The following is an 18,394-nucleotide window of genomic DNA, read 5'->3' as shown; positions in this document are numbered from 1 at the left end:
TGAGCTCTGAGTGTGTTCTGTCCATTTTTCTGAGTTTGGTTCAGATCCAGTGCTCAGGAGTCAAGAGGGGCCCCGTGCTCCTGAAATGAGCAGCTGGGTCATAGCCGGGTCCATACCGGGCCACCAAAGGGCCTGTGGCTCCCTGGGTCTCTTCCTAGACCTTTCTCATGAGGCAGCCTGGGAAGAACAGTTCTATAGGAACAGATTGTTCAGACTTCTGGCTAATCCAGGTGAAAAATCCCTGGAGAGGAAGTTAGACCCAGCTGCCTTGTGTCATGGGATAGGTGGGGTATAGCCTGGGCTGCCCCTCCCTCATGGAATTCTTTGCCCCCAAAGTGGAGGGGAGAGCCTCCTTCTGTGCCTCCCAGGGCACTCCCCCTGCTGCTAGTGGCCCTTGCTGGGTCCACAATGGGAAACCTCCCACTCTTGAATGCTATGTCTGCAGCTGTTGCCAAACATGTGGCAGGCCTGGAATTCCAGCAGCTGTTTGGCCCAAACACCCTTCTTCACTGTAAAATGAGGCTGGGCCTGGGATTGGGGGTCTTTGAAGTGGTTGATTTGTAGTTGATTCATTTTGGGTATCAGCAGCACTTGGAGTGACCAAATGCTGCCAAGCCTACCCCACAACCCAGGGGAACTGGCTTTGGAAAACCCTGGATATTCCCTGAGTTCTGGGCTCCTTTCTCCCTGGCTGTGGAAGCAGACTTGCTTCCACAAGTGATGCTTCAGTGAGAACAGGAAAAGTCCTTGTTCCCATGAGGCTCATGCCCCAAGAACACAGGCCTAGAACACCTTCCCTCAACTACTCATGGCTCCCAGACCTTGGAGACCTACCTTGAAAACAAGGTGGTCTCCTCTTAAATCAGACCAGCCCACCCAACAAAAATTGATCGAGTCTCTAAGTGCAATTCAGTCTGGAAAAGCCTAAGGACCTCTTCTAGGAACAATGTTTTTAAATGCACAAAGTAAAATACAGATTAGAAAGGAAACCAATTGTATTGAAATACAGTTTCTCTATCCATCCATCCATCCATCCATCCATCCATCCATCCATCCATCCATCCATCCATCCATCCATCCATCCAACTCTCTGTCTGTGTATCTATCTATCTGTTTAAAGTATACTTACTCCAGGTTAAGAGAGTCTTTCTTTTTCTGTACCCTTCTCTGTAGCCTTCTAACTCTGGAAGATCTTTCTGCCCCCAAAAGCCCTTTTAATTGGTTCCTTCCTCCCAGAATCTCCATTTTGGGGAGGTGTCTAGGTCAGTCACAAGCATACCTTCCCTTCTCTCTCTACAAATTTCTTTCTACATCCTGCCCTGACCTTCCACCCCCTCCCTGCCTTTTCCTTTGCTTTATGGGCTGTCTTCCTCCATTAGACAGGCCGGGAGCATAGGGCAGTAGCTGGGACATAGTGATTGTTAACTTAAGTGCTTCTTGACTTAAGACTGTCTGACCTCATGCATGAGCCTGGGCCTCCCACCAGGCAGACTCCAGGATGTCTATGGTCCCCCATTCTCATCAGTGGGGGGAGGGGGACTTTGACCTGTGCTGCTCCTGTTCATGGCTCTGTGGAAATCTTCCCCAAAGGGTCTGGGGGAGCTCTGGCAAATGTTTAACAAGGGGCTTTCAAAAAGTATGCAGGTTGTGCGTCTATGCTTAATCATTAACATTACTCTATCACTTTCTTAGGCCTGGACCAGAGGGTCAGCAAACTATGGCCTGGGAGCATTTGTCTTCAAGGACCAGATCTGCCAGAGGATCTGATGCAGATGATCAACAGAACACAGATGGTCACTTAACTGCTGTTTGCCTCTGTTTCTTCATCTGTAACATGGAGATAATAGCAGCCTCTCCCTCCCACGCTTGTTGTAAGGACGAAATGAGAGGAACATGCTGAAGGGCTTAGCGGGTAGTGAGCGCTACAGCAATGTGAGCTATTCCATGGAGCCCCACTCACGGTGTCTGCCTGGTTCTGACATCGGCTCTCAAGCTGTCTGGGGCCGCTCTAGCAAGCCCTCAGCTGCCCCTTCCCCAGCTCCTCTGGACATCCTGGGCTCTCAGGGGAAGCCGATGGGCTCTGCATGGGTCGTCCCTCATTCTCAGCCCACCATTCCTTTGACTTCTCTTCCAATCACGTCCTTCTTTGACTTCTTTGGCACCAAGTGTAGTGCGTAATTCCTGGTTGGTGATGTCTTGTAGTCTGCTCCCGCTGTCCTGAGCCTCTCCATTGTCCTTTGAGAGAGCTTCATCTTCCTTCTGAGGGGGCATAGTGCTCCATGAACCTATATATCAGAGGTCATGGGGCAATGCTTATACCAGGTTAGGAAGTGAGGGCTAAAAGGAACCCCAGAGATCACTGAGTTCAGCATCCCTCACTTTACGGATGAGGAAACTGAGGCCAAGGGCACTGAGTCACCTGGGATCACAGAGACAGCTAAGTAGAAGAGTGGGTCCTCTGACCTTGTAGCTACCACCCTATCCAGGGCACTCAAAACCAAGCTTTTCTCTTCATGATCTTGGGTGGAGGTAGCATCGCTTTTCCTGGCTCTCCATCAGGCGTATTCACCTAGTCCCAGCTCCTTCACATGGCTCTGGAAAGCCTTTTTCTTTGGGATGTTTTCTCTGTTTAGAGGAGATTTGTCAGTTCTCCTCAGCTGGCCCCATCTCCAACTCCCCCAGGGTTTCCCTCTGTAAACATTTCATTTCATCCGTGTCTAGGGAGATGCATGTTCTTTGGTCTGTGTTCATTGCCCGTTGTGCTTCAGTCTTGGTCAGAATGCTCCTACCCCAAACACTTCAGAATGGCATTAACCTTGGAAACCTCGGCTTCCAAAGCCTTTCCATAAAAGCCCCATCCCTTGGATCTTCCAGAGGAGATGACCGAGGTGAATGGGATCATCTCACTTTCACCAAAGTAACTGAGAATCAGAGAGGTTGACATACTGGACGAAGGCCATACAGCTAGTTAATGGCAGAGAACAAGGGTGAGAAGCCAGATCTACAACTCTTCAATGACAGCTCTTTCTTCCATGTTGTGTTAGCACTCTTAAAGGTCGGGCACCCTGTCGAACTTGTTCCTTCAAGGGCTTTCAAAGGGCCAAGTGCAATTAGGCAAATGACCCATGATACTAACAAGTGAGCTATTCATGAGGGCTTTGGGGTTTCATTTATTCATTCAACACCTATTTGGGGTTCCACAGAGAAGGAGGGAGGAAGACAGCGGATACAGGTAGATGGGCATGAAGGAGAAAGCTATCATTTTTATTTTATGATGATAAATAATTTTAATAATAATAATAATAGCTGGCATTTATCTATTGCTTTGAGGTTTACGAAGTGCTTTATACATGTTTCTTTAGTGGTTTTATTTTAATCAGAAGAGTAGCTTTTTATCTAAGTGTAGAAAGCAAGAGAATGGGACAAAGACATGCTAAGAAATGTTTGATTGATCACATCTGGGGGAAAACAACAGTAAATCAGCAGCACTTTCTGTAAGAGGGAGTTGGAAAGTGTTGGCCCTATGATGGTTACCTAAAGTGAACTGCATTCTTCCTGAGTAGCCTGGTGATGGCATTGTTTTAGATAGTTCCTGTTCCCGTTTCACTTATTACTAGAAATATCACAGAGGCTCCTAAATGAGATCCATAGTCACTCAGAAGAGTGCAACCATCCACACAGGAAAAACCAAGTGGATGCAATGCCCGATGTTCAGACTAGAATGTGCTGTTAGAAGGATAAGCGGTAGGACTGTACTGGCCACACCTCAGTCTCAGACCCATTGCCAATGAGCCGAGTCCTGGATTAGACATGAAGATGAGAGTGAGCCTTGATTGAGGTTAGGAAATTGTGCCATCCTTTGAAGGACCCCATATGTCTCTGTGGAAGAAAGGCCCGCCTAGTGATTATACAAATCCTTTAGTGAAGCTGCATCACGGAGTAATGTTCTCTGAAGAAGGAGGCTGGGGGTGCCAAAAAGCTATGATAAGACCCAGAGTGGACATGAGAGGTCTGTAACTACCACTGGTAACAGAAAAAGTTGTCTAGAGATGCTTTCAGAGGGATGGCCAGTTGGGAACGGTGGGCTAGTTGGGAATGTGTACAGCCCAGCTCACATGTTCCAGTGGTTTTCCTCACAATGTCAAAGTCTCCAGAAGACCCCGGGCACATTGAGTGGACCATGCATGGGAGCACACTCCTGATGTGACACATGATGAGGAGGGCCTGGGTTGCAATCAGAGGCAATGGATGGATTGTTCCCGTGGGAGGTGGCTCAAAGTTGGATCAAAGTGTTGAAGAATTTAACAGATAGGCAATAATGGATCCCCAGTGTAGGAGTCATTTCCATTTGTGTTGGTGTAGTCATCAATTTTGTAGAGCAAAGATAGATATCAGTGCTAAATTAGAAGGAATAGAAATGAGAATATAATGGCTTCCAGTTTGGGCAACTCCAACCTGATTTATCCGAAAGTATGGAGGCTGAAAGTAAGGAAGTAAATCAATAGATGTTGACACATGTGATTGTCATTTGCAGAGGCTGTTTAATTGATTACACTTAATCTTCACAGGCTGAAACAACTAAATAACAAGGCAGCTAGGTAGCACAGTGGTTAGAAAGCAGGACCTGGAATCAGGAGGACCTGAGTTCAAATCCAGCCTCAGACACTTACTAGCTGTGTGACTCTGGGCAAGTCACTTAACCCTGTTTACCTCAGTTCCTCATCTGTAAAATGAGCTGGAGAAGGCAATGGCAAACAACTTCAGCATCTCTGCCAAGAAAAACTCACATGGGTCCATGAAGAGTTGGACATGACTGAAACTTTCCACAGGAAGAAGACCAAAAGACTCTGGAAATGACACCAGCCAGTAAATACACAATGTCCTTGCCAAGCGGAGACATATGGAGGTCAAGCCCAACATTGGCGCAGGACAGATCTTCTGTAAAGTCTTACAGGAGGGTGTTGGAAGAGTGTGGGCTATCTCACGAAACACCAGAAGCAGTGAAGGAAAATGCATGTTCTGAGAAAGCTTAGCAAGAGCTGTCTGTCCACTAAGCCAAACCACCCAGAGCAGAGAGCTCAGACCAATGTGCAGCAGGAAGTCTGGAACCTCCCAGGTGGCCCCAACCAGATTAAATGTCATTGGGAAACAGGAGTAAAATAAACACAATGCAGCAGCATGTAGAGGATGGTAATCTGTAGTGTTTTTAAAGTCCATACATGGCCAGCAGGGATCCTTCTGCACACTTAGTGGTGCTTATTTCTACTTGAGTATGATGCCACTGAAGTAGCATTGAAAGATGAAACTGGAAGGAACACCAGCACAGGTGAAACAGAAGATGCCTGTTCTTCATGCGTGGCAGCAGAGCCCACCCCTTTGGACTCACAGTCCCTGATGCATCACATGAGGAAGGAGAAGCAGAATTAAATAAAGATGAGGTGAGCTACTGGACTATTGAAATAACCCAGGGGAGGAAACTGCTGGGCAATGGTACAAGCCGGAGAGTCGAGGGATCAGCTGGCAGCCGCGTGGGCTCGATGAACAGAGAGCTGGCCTTGGGTTAGGAATACCCGAGATCAGATATTGCCTTAAACATTGACTGTGTGACCTGGGAAAGTCCCTTAATTCTCTGCACCTCTGTCTATGTTTCCTCTTCTGCAAAACGGGCACCTTCTTCCTAAGATTGTCATGAAAATAACATGATAATATTTATAAAGAATATAAAGCTCTGTATAAATATTATTATTGTTATCATTGCCAATAGTAACAATTATGTTTTTCAAGGTATCTGAAAGATGGGAAGCTCCCACACACTTGGGAAGAATCAGTGGGAGCTTCCTGCACAGATGTCACCATCATATAGGACTCAGTGAAAGATGTGTAAAGCAGAGAAGACCTTATCCAGTGATCTTCTGATTACTGATATCAAGAAAGTGCTAAGATGGGGAGACATATGGTTGCCGAAGGTGCCTGCACCGTCACGGGGCCGTCACGGGGATGCCCAGGCAGAACGGCAGAGGGTGGATTCCCTACAAATGGTGCCCCTTCCAGATAATCCCATTTTTCTCTGACTTTGTGCTAATCACAGAGGAAAGCAGCTCAGAAGAATTCTCAGTATCTACATGGGGAGCAGCTCTGTGGATGGAAGGCTTCCTGCCAAGATGATGATGTGCTGATGAGGGGTGCACGCAGAAAGCTTGGTCATTATTTATGTCTTAGATAGATCCTGGACATGACCTGGATTCCAAATTGCAAAGGAGAAAGAGGATGGGCTGCTTGGCCTTGGAGAAGCTGTGTGGCACTTTCAATGGAGCCAAGCCTCTTCCTCAAACAGACCCATTTTTTAGAATTTGCATTCTTTCAGTGACACTCCATGGCTACCCATTGTAAACTGACCCAGGCTTGAGAATTCCAGTTGTAGACCACCCAGAGGGCAATGAAAAGGACACAATGGGCATGAGTAGGCAGCAACATTTTACCAGCCAAGAATATCACTGGAGAAGTGTGAAGAATGTCCCCAGAGGGATGTCTAACTGGAAAAGGAGGAGGTTGACCTGTTACATATCAGAGCAAAGGTTAGCCGTGGGTGTCAGCCATGCAATATAAAAAGATCAATAGAGAAGTCCCCATCATGTTAGGTGAGTCCCTTGTGGAGGACTTTTATGGGAGGAAATGAATAGGAAAGAAGGAAGGAAAATAGAAGGGAATCATCTACTGAGTGCTTACTATATTCCAAAAGTTATGACAATAACTGAGAATAGAAATAGGAAAACAGCCCCTGCCCTAACGAGCTTATATTCTAATGTGGAAGGATAGCTGGGGAGGCCCACTTGAGCATTTGGTGACTCTGCTGATAAGAGTGCTGGATTGGGAATCAGGAGTACCCAAGTTCAGATCTGGCCTCGGACACTTAGCTACATGACGTTGTCTTTCCCTGTCTGCCTCAGTTTCTTCAGTTATAAAATGGAGACCATAATGGCACCCACCTCTCTCAGGATTATGGTGAGGATCAAATGAGATATCTGTAAAGTATTTAACGCAGTATCTGGCACACAGTAGGTGCCTAATAAATGCTTGTTCCTTTCTCTCCCTCTTTTCCCTCCAACATATTAATGGCGAAGTTCATAGTTCCTGGTTCCAGAACCATAGGGAACATGGGAAAGGAAAGGATACTCGGGAGACGAGGAGAAAGCTGGAAAGTCAGTAGAGTGAAAGTCATAGTGATTACATTATTTTCCTAATAAACACACAAATGCAAGTTATAACTGATAGAGGTCAAATTTGCCAATAGGTCTTAACGAGCAAGTGTTGGCAGGCAAGCATATCCTGCATTGGCAGGAGCTCAGCATGCATTGGCAGGAGTATGTGCATGTAATGACTTTTTAGAATCCAATACTATACAGTTACATGATGCAATGTTGCATCATCAAAATTTCAAAGCAGGAAAAAACCCACAAATTTTATATTTTTTTTGAAATGACTCAAATTTCAAAATAAAAATTAAAGGGTTAAAGAGAATAGATGGGGGGCACTGGGTAATTTTTTTAAAGGGGGTGGTAGGCCCAACAAATTTGGGAAACTCTGGACTAGGTAATAATATGGTGTGTCTAACAATAAGTCTCACCTTCTTTAGCCATAGATCCAGAATAAAGAAATTAGAAATCGAATTAAGAAAGTTTCCACACTACTTTCAATTTTCAGCTTCTTAACAATAATTACATATTTAATTAACATATTTTCTGAGATCGGTCAACAAGCATTTATAAAGTGCCAACAAGCATTTATTAAGTAAGTGCCTACTGTGTGCCGGCTCCGAGGCATATTTGGAAAGAACCATTTTGAAATGGAAAGACTTTTAATCCCCTACCCTGATCACAGCCCTCGGCACTCTACAAGCTTTATTGTTAGATTCTTCTTTGTCAGCAAAGATTTTGTCGGGGAGACAAAAACCGAAGGCCTTCCAAGGAACGCCCTGAGGAATACTGTCTTCCCGTCCTTGTCTCCTTCAGTCTCTATATGTCTTCTGTAATCCCATAGTCAGTAACTAGGCAGGATGAACAGAACAGAGCCGTTGAAGCAACAGTAGATCGCTGCATTTCCCACTCAGGGAGGGAGAGCCACAGAGTTTGGGGGGGTTTATTAATTCAGGATGTTTTTGAACCTGGGTCTTATTATGCTTCTTACTGGAGGTTTGAAGTCACCCTGACTAATGCCCACACACAGCCCAAGTCTGGATCAAAGGACTGAGAACCCCATGAGCCTAGACCTTCCATGTGGATGGGGCAAGATGCAGATGAACGTCTCCAGCCGGGATGTCAGGCACCAGCTAAAGCCAAAAGGAGAGAGGCCCAGGAAGGGGAGGATGAGGTTAGGAGGCAGAGCCTGGCAGGGGGCTGGGCCTATTCTGACCAGGGCCTGAAGCTGCCCAACTCTGCTCTGGGCTCCCTGTGAGACTGGGAGCCTCTAAATCTGGGAGCATAGGCCCAGACGGCCTCCGAGTCTCTTCTCCCCATCCAGTCTCAAGGCCTGGAGCTTTCACCTCTCCTTGAGAGCATCTGCAAACTTTTAAAGCCCTTTCTCAGAACTTCCACACCAGCCAATGTTGTTTCCAGGTTTTTCCCCAGTTGTAGGAGCTGCCTTTTGCAGAAGGCCCCGATGATCAGGCATGTGCACTGATCACTGGCTTCATCAGCCCTGATATGAGTGGTAGGAGTCCCGCTTTGGCTCTGGACTGGCCTTGGAGACCAGCCCGTCTCTCTCCCTGACCTAGCAGATGAAGACATTGAAGCCAGAGAATGGGCCTCCAAGATCACCCAGGGAGGACCAGGGCCAGCATTTGAGCTCAGGCCTTTGCATTCCAAACCTGGGCCCTTTCCACTATGCTCTCCTGTCACCTTTGATTGGTTCCATTGCATGAGCCAGGTGCTGGGCTGAGCTCAAGGAAAATAAAGACCAAACCCTGATGTGCCTCGCCTTCAGGGAGCCGTATGGGAGCACTGCATGGGCAGGAGTCAGTCCATACATGTCGTTCACTGAGGGAGGGAGCACTCACTGGAACCTGGGGGAATCAGGAAAGGCCCCTTGCAGGAGGGGGCACTCAGGGGCGGCCCTGCAGCTAGGTGGGGATCCGAAGGGTGGGGCTGAGGACACAGCACCTTTCAGACCTAGGGGACAGCCCCCCTTGAAGTAGAGAAGCTAGAGAAGGCCGCTGGGTGGGGCAGCCCATGGCCGCTGGGAGAGTGGCATCTTGGTGAAGCCTTTGGCCACCAAACAGCCACCCCCAGCCTCTAAAACTGCCCTCAGTCTGGCTTGCTTCAAGCTGGTGGTCAGGTGGAGACACACCCCATAGACCTCTCACAACATTTTCCACCTGGTTTTGCCAACTCCAGGGTCCCAGAGAGAATTGGCCCAAGATGACGATTCCTTCGTAGTTTTATTAAAAACCAAATCCCTTTGTCACGTTCATGCCATGTTTCCTAAGAAGCCTGTGGGGTGAGGGGCCCATGGAGTAAGCAGCAGTGACTGGACATGACAACCCTTGTCTGGGCCTGGTTGGGTGTTCCAGGATGGAGCCTGTGAGTGCCCCACACCGCACTGCTGAATGGGCCTGCGAGGGCATTCTCAGGGCAGCAGGCTTCTCTCTCACCATCTCACCAATGCAGGCCAGCTTTTTGTGAGCAGTGAGCTCAGAAAGGACTTTCTGGGTCTTGGTGGGCAGGGGAGACTAACTCCAGACTTGTCCATGAGAGGGGGATCATAGGCCCCCGACTGGGGTGAGGACAAGTGCTCCATGCAGGGCTTGGCGCACAGTAGGAGCTGTTTGAGTGTTAGCTGTTCTCATGGCTTTGCCCTGACCAGCCCCCTGCCTGGGGCTCCCTCCTTATTCTTTCTCATTGAGTCCTGTCTTTTTAGAATGCAGAGCTCCAGATTGTCTTCTTCATGGAGCCTTCCCTAGTTCCCCCAGCTGCTAGTGTTGCTCCCCAAACTCCCCCCAGCCCCCTGACATTACCTGCTTTGGGCGTTATTCACACTGTTTGTATCACTGACTCCCTCAATGGCCTGTACTCACTCACACATGCCCCTGGAGTCGTCTCCCCATCAGAAAACAGATCTTTGTGAGTAGAGATTGTTTCTTTTGGGGGTTCGTACCCCCACCCCTGCTCCTGATGCCCACTGTTTCCTGGCCCATAGTAGGTGCTTAACAAATTTGACTGATTGGCTGAAGTTATGAAAATGCTTAATTAATAGTCTTCAAATGCACTTTCCACTTTTGAGTTGAGCCAATCAACAAGGTAAAGGTCTTTGTGACCTTCACCTGTTGAGCACAACACGTTTATCTGATTCTGATTCTATAAATAGGGTCTGTCCCTGTAGATGAGTTGATGTGCTGCCTGCTGATCTGACCGGGGCTGATTGTATTCCCAATGGCTTCCCAATTAGGACTCAGATTTAAAGAGGTTGGCAGATGGAGGAAGAAACTGCAAAGTGCAAGGGTTGGGTATGAATCCCATGTCTGTTCATTGCTTACTGTGTGACCCTGGGCAGGTCAGTTGACTCAACATCTGTGAAACCCAGTGCCTTCAATGGTTAAAATAAGAATAATGTTTTAAAATGGGGAGAACAGTAAGTTCCCTCCTAGTCTCTGATAGAGCCAACCTGACCCTCTCTTTCCTGTGTACTCCCTATGTCACTGTGCTGTTGGGATACTCCAAGGTGGGATGGGATATGCATGAAGTGATCCACACACCTTTACACCCTCTCACCTGCCAGTACAGCCTGGGAAACACTGGGAATGGGTTAAGTCCTTAGAGCCTGACTGTGGGTCCCCAGCCGGGTAGCGAGGTGCTTCCTTCTTGGAGTCTGAGGGCAGGCTACATGTTGGTTTGGGATCATCTAACCCCCCTGTACAGCCATTCCCAGGTGAGGCCCTGCCTGCCCCTTGACAGTGTCTGTCCCTCCTGGTCACAGCCAGGCTCCCCCTCAGCCATCTGGCCTCTTTGGAAAGCATTTGTGTAAAGATCTAGAAATGTTTGTGTTTCTGTTCTGAACCATTTGGACATTAATCAGAAGAACGTGGACCATGTGTTAGATGAATGGCTGGTCTCTCAGCTCTGATGCCTCATTGACCACCACATTCCAGGTTGGTTTGACTGAGGGAGCAACTTTGTAAAAGTTAAATCACTAGTAAAGCTTTCTAATGGCCAGGTAGGGCATCCCTTCCTGGACAGTTTCTGCTCCCCATCCCCATCAGGGCCAGTTGCAAGGGCCCTGTGCTGGTCCCTGGGCACAAAGCAGTTTCTTCATGGGAAAAGCGCTAATGTAAATCCCAAGGTGGGGGGGGGGTGGGGAGTAACTCACTGTTTCAATGTGTGCATCCCTTCAGGGCTCAGAGGAAGATGGCGCTAAAATATGCTGAAGCAATGCAGCTTGTTCTGCCTTCTGCCTCTCACCTGAAGGAAGGACAATGGAGAGAGAGAAGACTTTATGAGGGTTGCCCACTGAAAAGTAAGTGCTAGTTACCTTAAAAACAGCAACAACACAAACAAAATATATGTCCCCTCAGACTAGGGCTCCTCCCAGGATCCTAGATCTACAGCTGGAAAGAGCTTGGAGGCCAACTACTTCAACCTTCCATTTTACAGATGGAGAAACTGAGGCTGGGGGGTGACTTGACCATGGTTGCATAACTAGGAATTTTATTGCTCTGATTTAAACCCAGGTCTCCTGACAAGTCTACTGCTACCTCTCATGAGGTCAAGACTGAACGGGTAAAATCCCTCCTTAGTACTTGGTTTTCACCTGTAATTTCACCTCTGAGGCCCGCCCCTTTCCCCCCCACTTCCTACCATCAATGAAGACAGTGGACATTCTTTGTGGTTACTGTGGCTCCCAAATCAGTGGGCAGTGGCCCACTTTCTGTGGGAGGGGCCTCTCACATTTCTCAAGGTTGGGAGGCAGAAAGCAGAGCCACTGTTTGTGCTTATGTCCATTCCTAAAGCCTTCCCAGTGTATTCTCCCCTGGCAGAACCCTTCATAGGTATAGAGGGTCCTTCCTACCAGATGGTCCCATCATGGCAGCAGCCTATCCCAAATCTCCTTGTGAGCCTTCATGTAAAACCTTCCCTATATAGGACTAGGAAAATATTTTTCATGTGTTAAGCATTGATTTTCCTTAATCCTTTGATTAATAAATCAAAAGGTGGCTACAAAGTACCTTTTGATCCAAAGGTTATGGACTGGAAGGCTTTGCTGCCTGGAGATTTTGGTGAGGTCTTTGGAGAGCCACACAATTGACCTCTCAGTTACATAAACATCCCAGGGAGCCTAGTTTAGACAGGAGGTGGGGGCGGTGCTTTCTGCTGGGAAAGAAGAGGCAAGGTAGTGGAGTCTGCATTTGAACTGCAGTCCCCCATCCTGTGACCTTCAGGCTGCTTGTTTCTGATCAGGCCAATAGCCAAAGGACGACTCACGCTGTCATGGTTCAAAAACATAAAAAAGAACAAAAGAAATCATTGTTTCATTGACTAAGAAATCATGGATATGAAAAAATGCCTCCCACCAGCATTCTCCAATGCAGTAGCAAGCACACTCTGCTGTTAGCTGTGGCTCTGGAAGGAGGGACCTCAGAACGTGGCCCTCACATTAGGGAGAAAGCTCTTGGTTTCCAATAGACTTCCTTCATGGAAAAACCCCAGTGGTCCTGTCTCTGATGCAGTTCACGGCATGGAGGTGTTAATGTTGGTCCTGGACAGCAGAGCAGGACGGATGGCGGGCTGGCGCCAGAGTCGGGAAGGCTGGCCCAGGGACGGCCTGACTGGACCTGTGGCAGGTCCCTTGGCCTCCGAGCCCCCAACAGCTTCTTACAAGTAGATGCTGCTGTTTGAGTGGCCTATCACATGGACGGAGGAGGTTTCCATGCCAGGGGCTCCCTTTAAGTCACCCACAGATGCCTGGTCCCCCCTGCTGCTGCCAGCCTCACAGGAGAAGGTTGTCTCCTGAACAGACTTCTGCCCTGCTTCTCCACAGGCTGTCACACTCACGTGTGTGGGTGCCAGCCCCGCACATCTAGCACTTTCTTCCTGCCCTTTCAAGCCTTTCTCATCCTTCTCCTTAAAGTTTTCTGGAAGAAAATTCTTCAGGAAAGCTTTGCACACTAATGTCACACACTCTGGCCTCTTTCTGTGGCCTTGGGTTATTTCACTCTTATCAATCCATTGGTAAACATTTATTAAGCACCTGCTATGTGTCAGGCATTGTGATAAGTGCTGGGGGTGTCAAGAGGCCAAAGACAGTGCCTGACCTCAGAGAGATTGTGCTCTAAGCGGGGAGAACACATGCAAACATATACACGTCAAGCAAGCTGTCTACAGGATAAAGAGGAGATGACTGAGGAAGGCAGGCTGGGGTGAAGAGGCTTGGGAAGGCTTCCTGATGGCATCTCAGCAAGGTCTTTTTTTTTTTTTTTAAAGCAATCAGGGTTAAGTAACTTGCTCAAGGTTACACGGCCAGTTATTTCTGGGTGTGGTGCTGAGTGTCTGAGCCCGGGATTCGATCTCCAGGTCGTCCCAACACTGGAGCCGGTGCTCTTACTCACTGAGCCACCTGGCCGCCCCTTCAGCAAGGTCTTGAAGAAGTCAGGGAAGCCAGGAAGAGATGAGGAGGGAGAGCACTCGAGGCTGGGAGGAGAGCCAGACAGAATGCGCAGAGCCAAGGGATGGAGGGGCTTCTAGATCGGCCTAGAGGCCAGGGTCACTGGATTAGGGAGTGAGGTGTGAGAAGACAGGGAGGCAGAGGGGGTCAGGTTGGGAAGGTCTTTGAAGGCCAAACAGAACATTTTGTATTTTCTCCTGCAGGTAAGAGGGAGCCATTGGAGTTTATTGAGTAGGAAAAGAGACATGGTCAGACCTGGGATTTAGGAAAATCACTCCAATGGCTGAATGGAGGATGGATCAGAGTAGGGGGAGACTGAGGCAACAGTAGCTACTGCAGAAGTCCAGGTAGGAGGTGATAAGGGTCTGCACCAGGGTGAGGGCAGGGTCAGAGGAGAGAAACAGGCACATATGAGAGATGGTGCATAGGTCAAATGATTGGGCCTTGGCACTAGGCTGGAGCTGGGGGGGGGGTGATAGAGAGAAGTCCAGGATGGTTCCTAGGTTGGGAGCTCAAGGGACTGGCAGGACAGGGGTGCCTTCTATAGTAAGAGGGAATGGGGGAATGGGGTAAGGGGTAGGGGAAAGATGGGTCCATTGTGGACATGTTATGTTGTATCATATATTTGGCTACAATAGTTGGCTAGAGGCCACCATTAAACCAGTTGATTAATCTCTTAATAAAAGGAGGGAGTGCATTAGCCAAGATGGCAGAAGGGCACCCCCCCCCCAGTCTGCCAATGCCCAACATCCACATTCTCTTTGTCTGAGACGTCTTCCTTAGTCACTCTCTTCCATCTAAGGCAACTTCTGGGGATTTTAGAAGCTCCTGCACTATTGTAAAGAGAGGGGGAAGATGGGGATTCTGGGAGGGAGGGAAAGGGAGCTGGAACCCATGTTCAGTTTGGAGCCTGGCTGCTCCTTCTTCCTGAAAAGCAGGGTGGAGCCCACCTTAGCATGAGCTGCCCGGCAGAACAGTCATTCACACTTCCGCTGATTGGGTGGGAAGCAATCATCCAAGGAGCACATGGGTCATCAGCCAAGCCCAGCGGCTTCGGGCTGGCCCTGGTTGGGGGAGCTGACATGCTGGCATTCCTCCTGTAGAGCCCTGGTGAGTTCACAGAATGTCTCATTCTTCAGGCTCCCACGGACCATAGCAGGCCGATGCTGAATGGGAGGTGTTTCTGGCAAAGATGCTGGAATTATTTGGCATTTCCTTCTCCAGTGGATTAAGGCAAATAGAGGTTAAGTGACTTGCCCAGGGTCACACAACTAGTGAGTGTCTGAGGTCAAATTTGAACTCAGGTCTTCCTGACTCCAGGTCTGGCAGTGTAACTACTGAGACATCCAGCTGCCTCTATATTTTCCAGGATACCTGAGCTTGAAAAGCCAAATTCTATTTGCAGAGTCCTTGCCCACTTCCTTGGTGTCATGAATCTTGGAGGAGTTAATTTCTCAAACTACTCTAGGAGAAAAGGTGGTTAAATTGTACCTTTAGGTGCCAATTAATTGTTTTACTATTTCAATGCTATTCCTTGTCCAGGTCTCTTAGCATGATAAGCAACTGAGTCTTTGGCAAAATTTACTTCAAAGTCCCCTCCCCTTCCCTTCCCTTCCCTTTCTGCTTTTTGGAGGGGCAATTGGGATTAAGTGACTTGCCCAAAGTCACAGCTACTTAAGTGTTAAGTATCTGAGGCCAGATTTGAACTCAGGTCCTCCTGACTCCAGGGCCGGTACTCTATTCACTGTTCCACCTAGCCCCCCCCCCCAAAAAAAAAATTCCTGGTTTTCTAACAGGATGGAGTCAAAGGTATGGACATCACCATTATAGACTTCATGGTTTGGGTCCAGGCCTAGATGGGGGCAGACCTAGAACCCTAGAACCCCTTGGACTGAGGCAGGGAGTAGTCAGTCAGTCAGTTAGCTAGTATTTGTTAAGAGGTTATTATGTGCTAAGGAATGGGGGCACAAAGAAATGCAACCCCTCCAAATCCCCAAACCAAAAACCACAACCTTCCAACCCCCCAAATAAACAGCTCCCCAGGAGCTCCCAGTGCAATGGAGGAGAGGGTATGTAAACAACTCTCAACAAACAGATGTATACAGGTGTAACTGGGGGGGGGTGGCCTTGGAGGGAAGGCCCCAGGATTCAGAGTTTTGTAAAATATTGGCGATGTTTTGTCCTTTCGGGAAAAGATCAAGCCCCACGTTCAAAGGGATTATCATGTACTTACAAGCTGGTTAGTTGTGACAAGATAAAAATTAAGTTTATCCAGACAAACATGGGAGTCAGCAAATACAAAGAAACCCATCAGAAATGGAGCCCTTTACTGGCTGGTCCTTAGCCTGGGCCAGCTTCCTTCTGGGCTTTACCTGTGATGTGTTTCCATGTTTGTGACACACATTTAGATGAGGCCACCAGCCAGGCACACTCTTCCTGAGTACGTCTGAGGGCTGGGCAGTGGCCTCCCCTTCCTGGGAGGCTTTTATAGCTCCTTCGCCATTTCAAAGGGCATTTGGTAGCTGCTGCTGCAGTGAAGGTGACATGGTAAGAAAACCCCCAGGCTTTGTGTGTGTGTGTGTGGCCTCCTGGCAAAAACAGTCTCCCTGAAAATGCTAGCCACTGTTCTCTTTATCCCACACCTTGTGCATGATCGACCTGGAATTGATGGCTAATTCCCACTCAGCTTTCCTGAGTGACCAGGAGACCGGGATGAAGGATCCCTGGCCTTGACGATGATCTGGGTGGACGGTGAGCGAGTGAGTTCTGCACCAGCCCCTTCTTGTTTTCATCCTTACTCTGAGCATCCTTGTGACTGAGGGGGAGCCTTTCTGGAGACATCTCCATGCTGGCCAGACTGTGTTGGAGGACGGAGCTTCTCACAAAGCTCGAGGTTAACCTGCTGGCTGACCTGAGGCCTGATTAATCTGCATCCTGCTCACGGAGACCCATGCTAAGTTACGCAGTCACTTCACTGTGCAAGGAAATGGCAATTCTGATTCCATATTCCCCCTGGCCCAGGTTCTCTTTCTGACTCAACGGCAAACAGATAGGAAGCATCCCTGTTTAAACTAAGGGCCGTGAAGACTAGAGGCAAACAGATGATGTCTCTGCTTGTGTGGGGGCCATCAGCCTAGTCTGCAGCTGGCCTAGCTGAGTGAGGGCCCATGGCCTCCAGTGAAGCCCGGCGTAACATGCCTTAATTCCTGGGTCATCTGGGAGCCTGTCATCCCCAGAGTAACGTGTCTCAGGCCTTCTGAGCTCACTTCGAGTTGTTTATTTGTAGCAGCCAATGAGGCCAATTATCAGGCCTCTTTATAAACAGCTCACATCTCTCTCCAGGAGAGGATCCCAAGGAGGTCAAACAGCATTTTTTTTAAAGCATGTTGGTCCATATACAGAGTGCTCACCCACCACTCTGGGAGCCCCAGGAAATCGCAGCCTTAATCCTTGTAGGTGGAACAGGAGTTGGGTTGGGTATGTGTAGGTGAGGTGGGTGTGGGCAAGGGCACTGTGATGAACTGCGTAGAAAGCTGCTTCTGATGTTCCCTAACACTTAACAATCTCCCTTTCATGGTGGGATTGCTGGAATTAATTTGTGTCCATAGATGGACTGGAATTGGAGCAGCCCATCTCCAGTGAGGGACCTCTCCTTTGGGATGTGGTGTCCATCCCAAGCCACCATTTAGCTCAGCCATGCATCTACATTTCTTACCTTTCCTCAAACCATGAGTCGTCAGTCAGTCAGTCAAGGAGCATTCATTAGGTGCTTACTTGGAACCAGGCCCTGTGTCGAGTGCCAGGGAAATCGTGAAAGGCCGAAACAATCCATGCCCTTGAGAAGCTTACATTTGAGTGGGGGAAAAGATGAGAACACATAAAGGTGTGTCCAATGTACACACAAGGGACATACAAGGGAAGCTTAAGAGCAAAAGGTAACTGCAGCCAAGTGGCCTGGAAATGACTCCCAAACAAGGTCATTCTCACTTGAATCATAAAGGCAGCAGAGGAGTCAGGGGGCACCACGGCGCATAGAGCACTGGGACTGGAGTCAGACTCATCTCTCTGAGTTCATATCTGGCCTCACACACTTCCTAGCTGTGTGACCCTGGGCAAGTCACCTCACTCTGTTGGCCTCAGTTTCCTCACCTATAAAATGAACTGGAGAAGGAAATGGCAAACCACCCCAGTGTCTTCACCAAGAAATCCCCAAATGGGTACATGAAGAGTCAGCCATGACTGAAAAACCACTGAAAAACAACAAAAATTCTAAGAAGTAGAGGACACACACCCACTGTATGAATGTGTACATGTGTACACACATGTACATATACACATACACGTGTATATATAAAGAGATAAATGTGTGTATGGATACACATGTATGTGCATATGCATGTATAACTATGACTCCAAAATTATTAAAACTATCTGGCTTCTTTGACCCAGTGATAACACTATTAAGCCTCTATCCGAGAGAAAGAGAAAGAGAGACAGACAGAGAAAGAGATAGAGAGAGACAGAGAAACAGAGAGAAACAGAGAGAGACAGAGAGAGACAGACAGACAGAGAGACAGAAAGAGACAGAGACAGACAGAGAGAGAGATAGAGACAGAGAAAGAGAGAGAAACAGAGAGAGACAGAGAGAGACAGACAGAGAGAGAGAGACAGAGAGACAGAGAGATAGAGAGAGAGAGAGGGACACAGAGAGAGAGAGAGAGACAGAGAGAGAGAGACAGAGAGA

This window comes from Petaurus breviceps, unplaced genomic scaffold (assembly GCF_028583685.1).
Source record: "Petaurus breviceps papuanus isolate PSGF00001 unplaced genomic scaffold, PetGlider_PUasm1.0 218, whole genome shotgun sequence".
Lineage (NCBI taxonomy): Eukaryota > Metazoa > Chordata > Mammalia > Diprotodontia > Petauridae > Petaurus > Petaurus breviceps.
The sequence above is the reverse complement of the archived record's forward strand: the minus strand, read 5'-3'. Positions refer to the sequence as shown.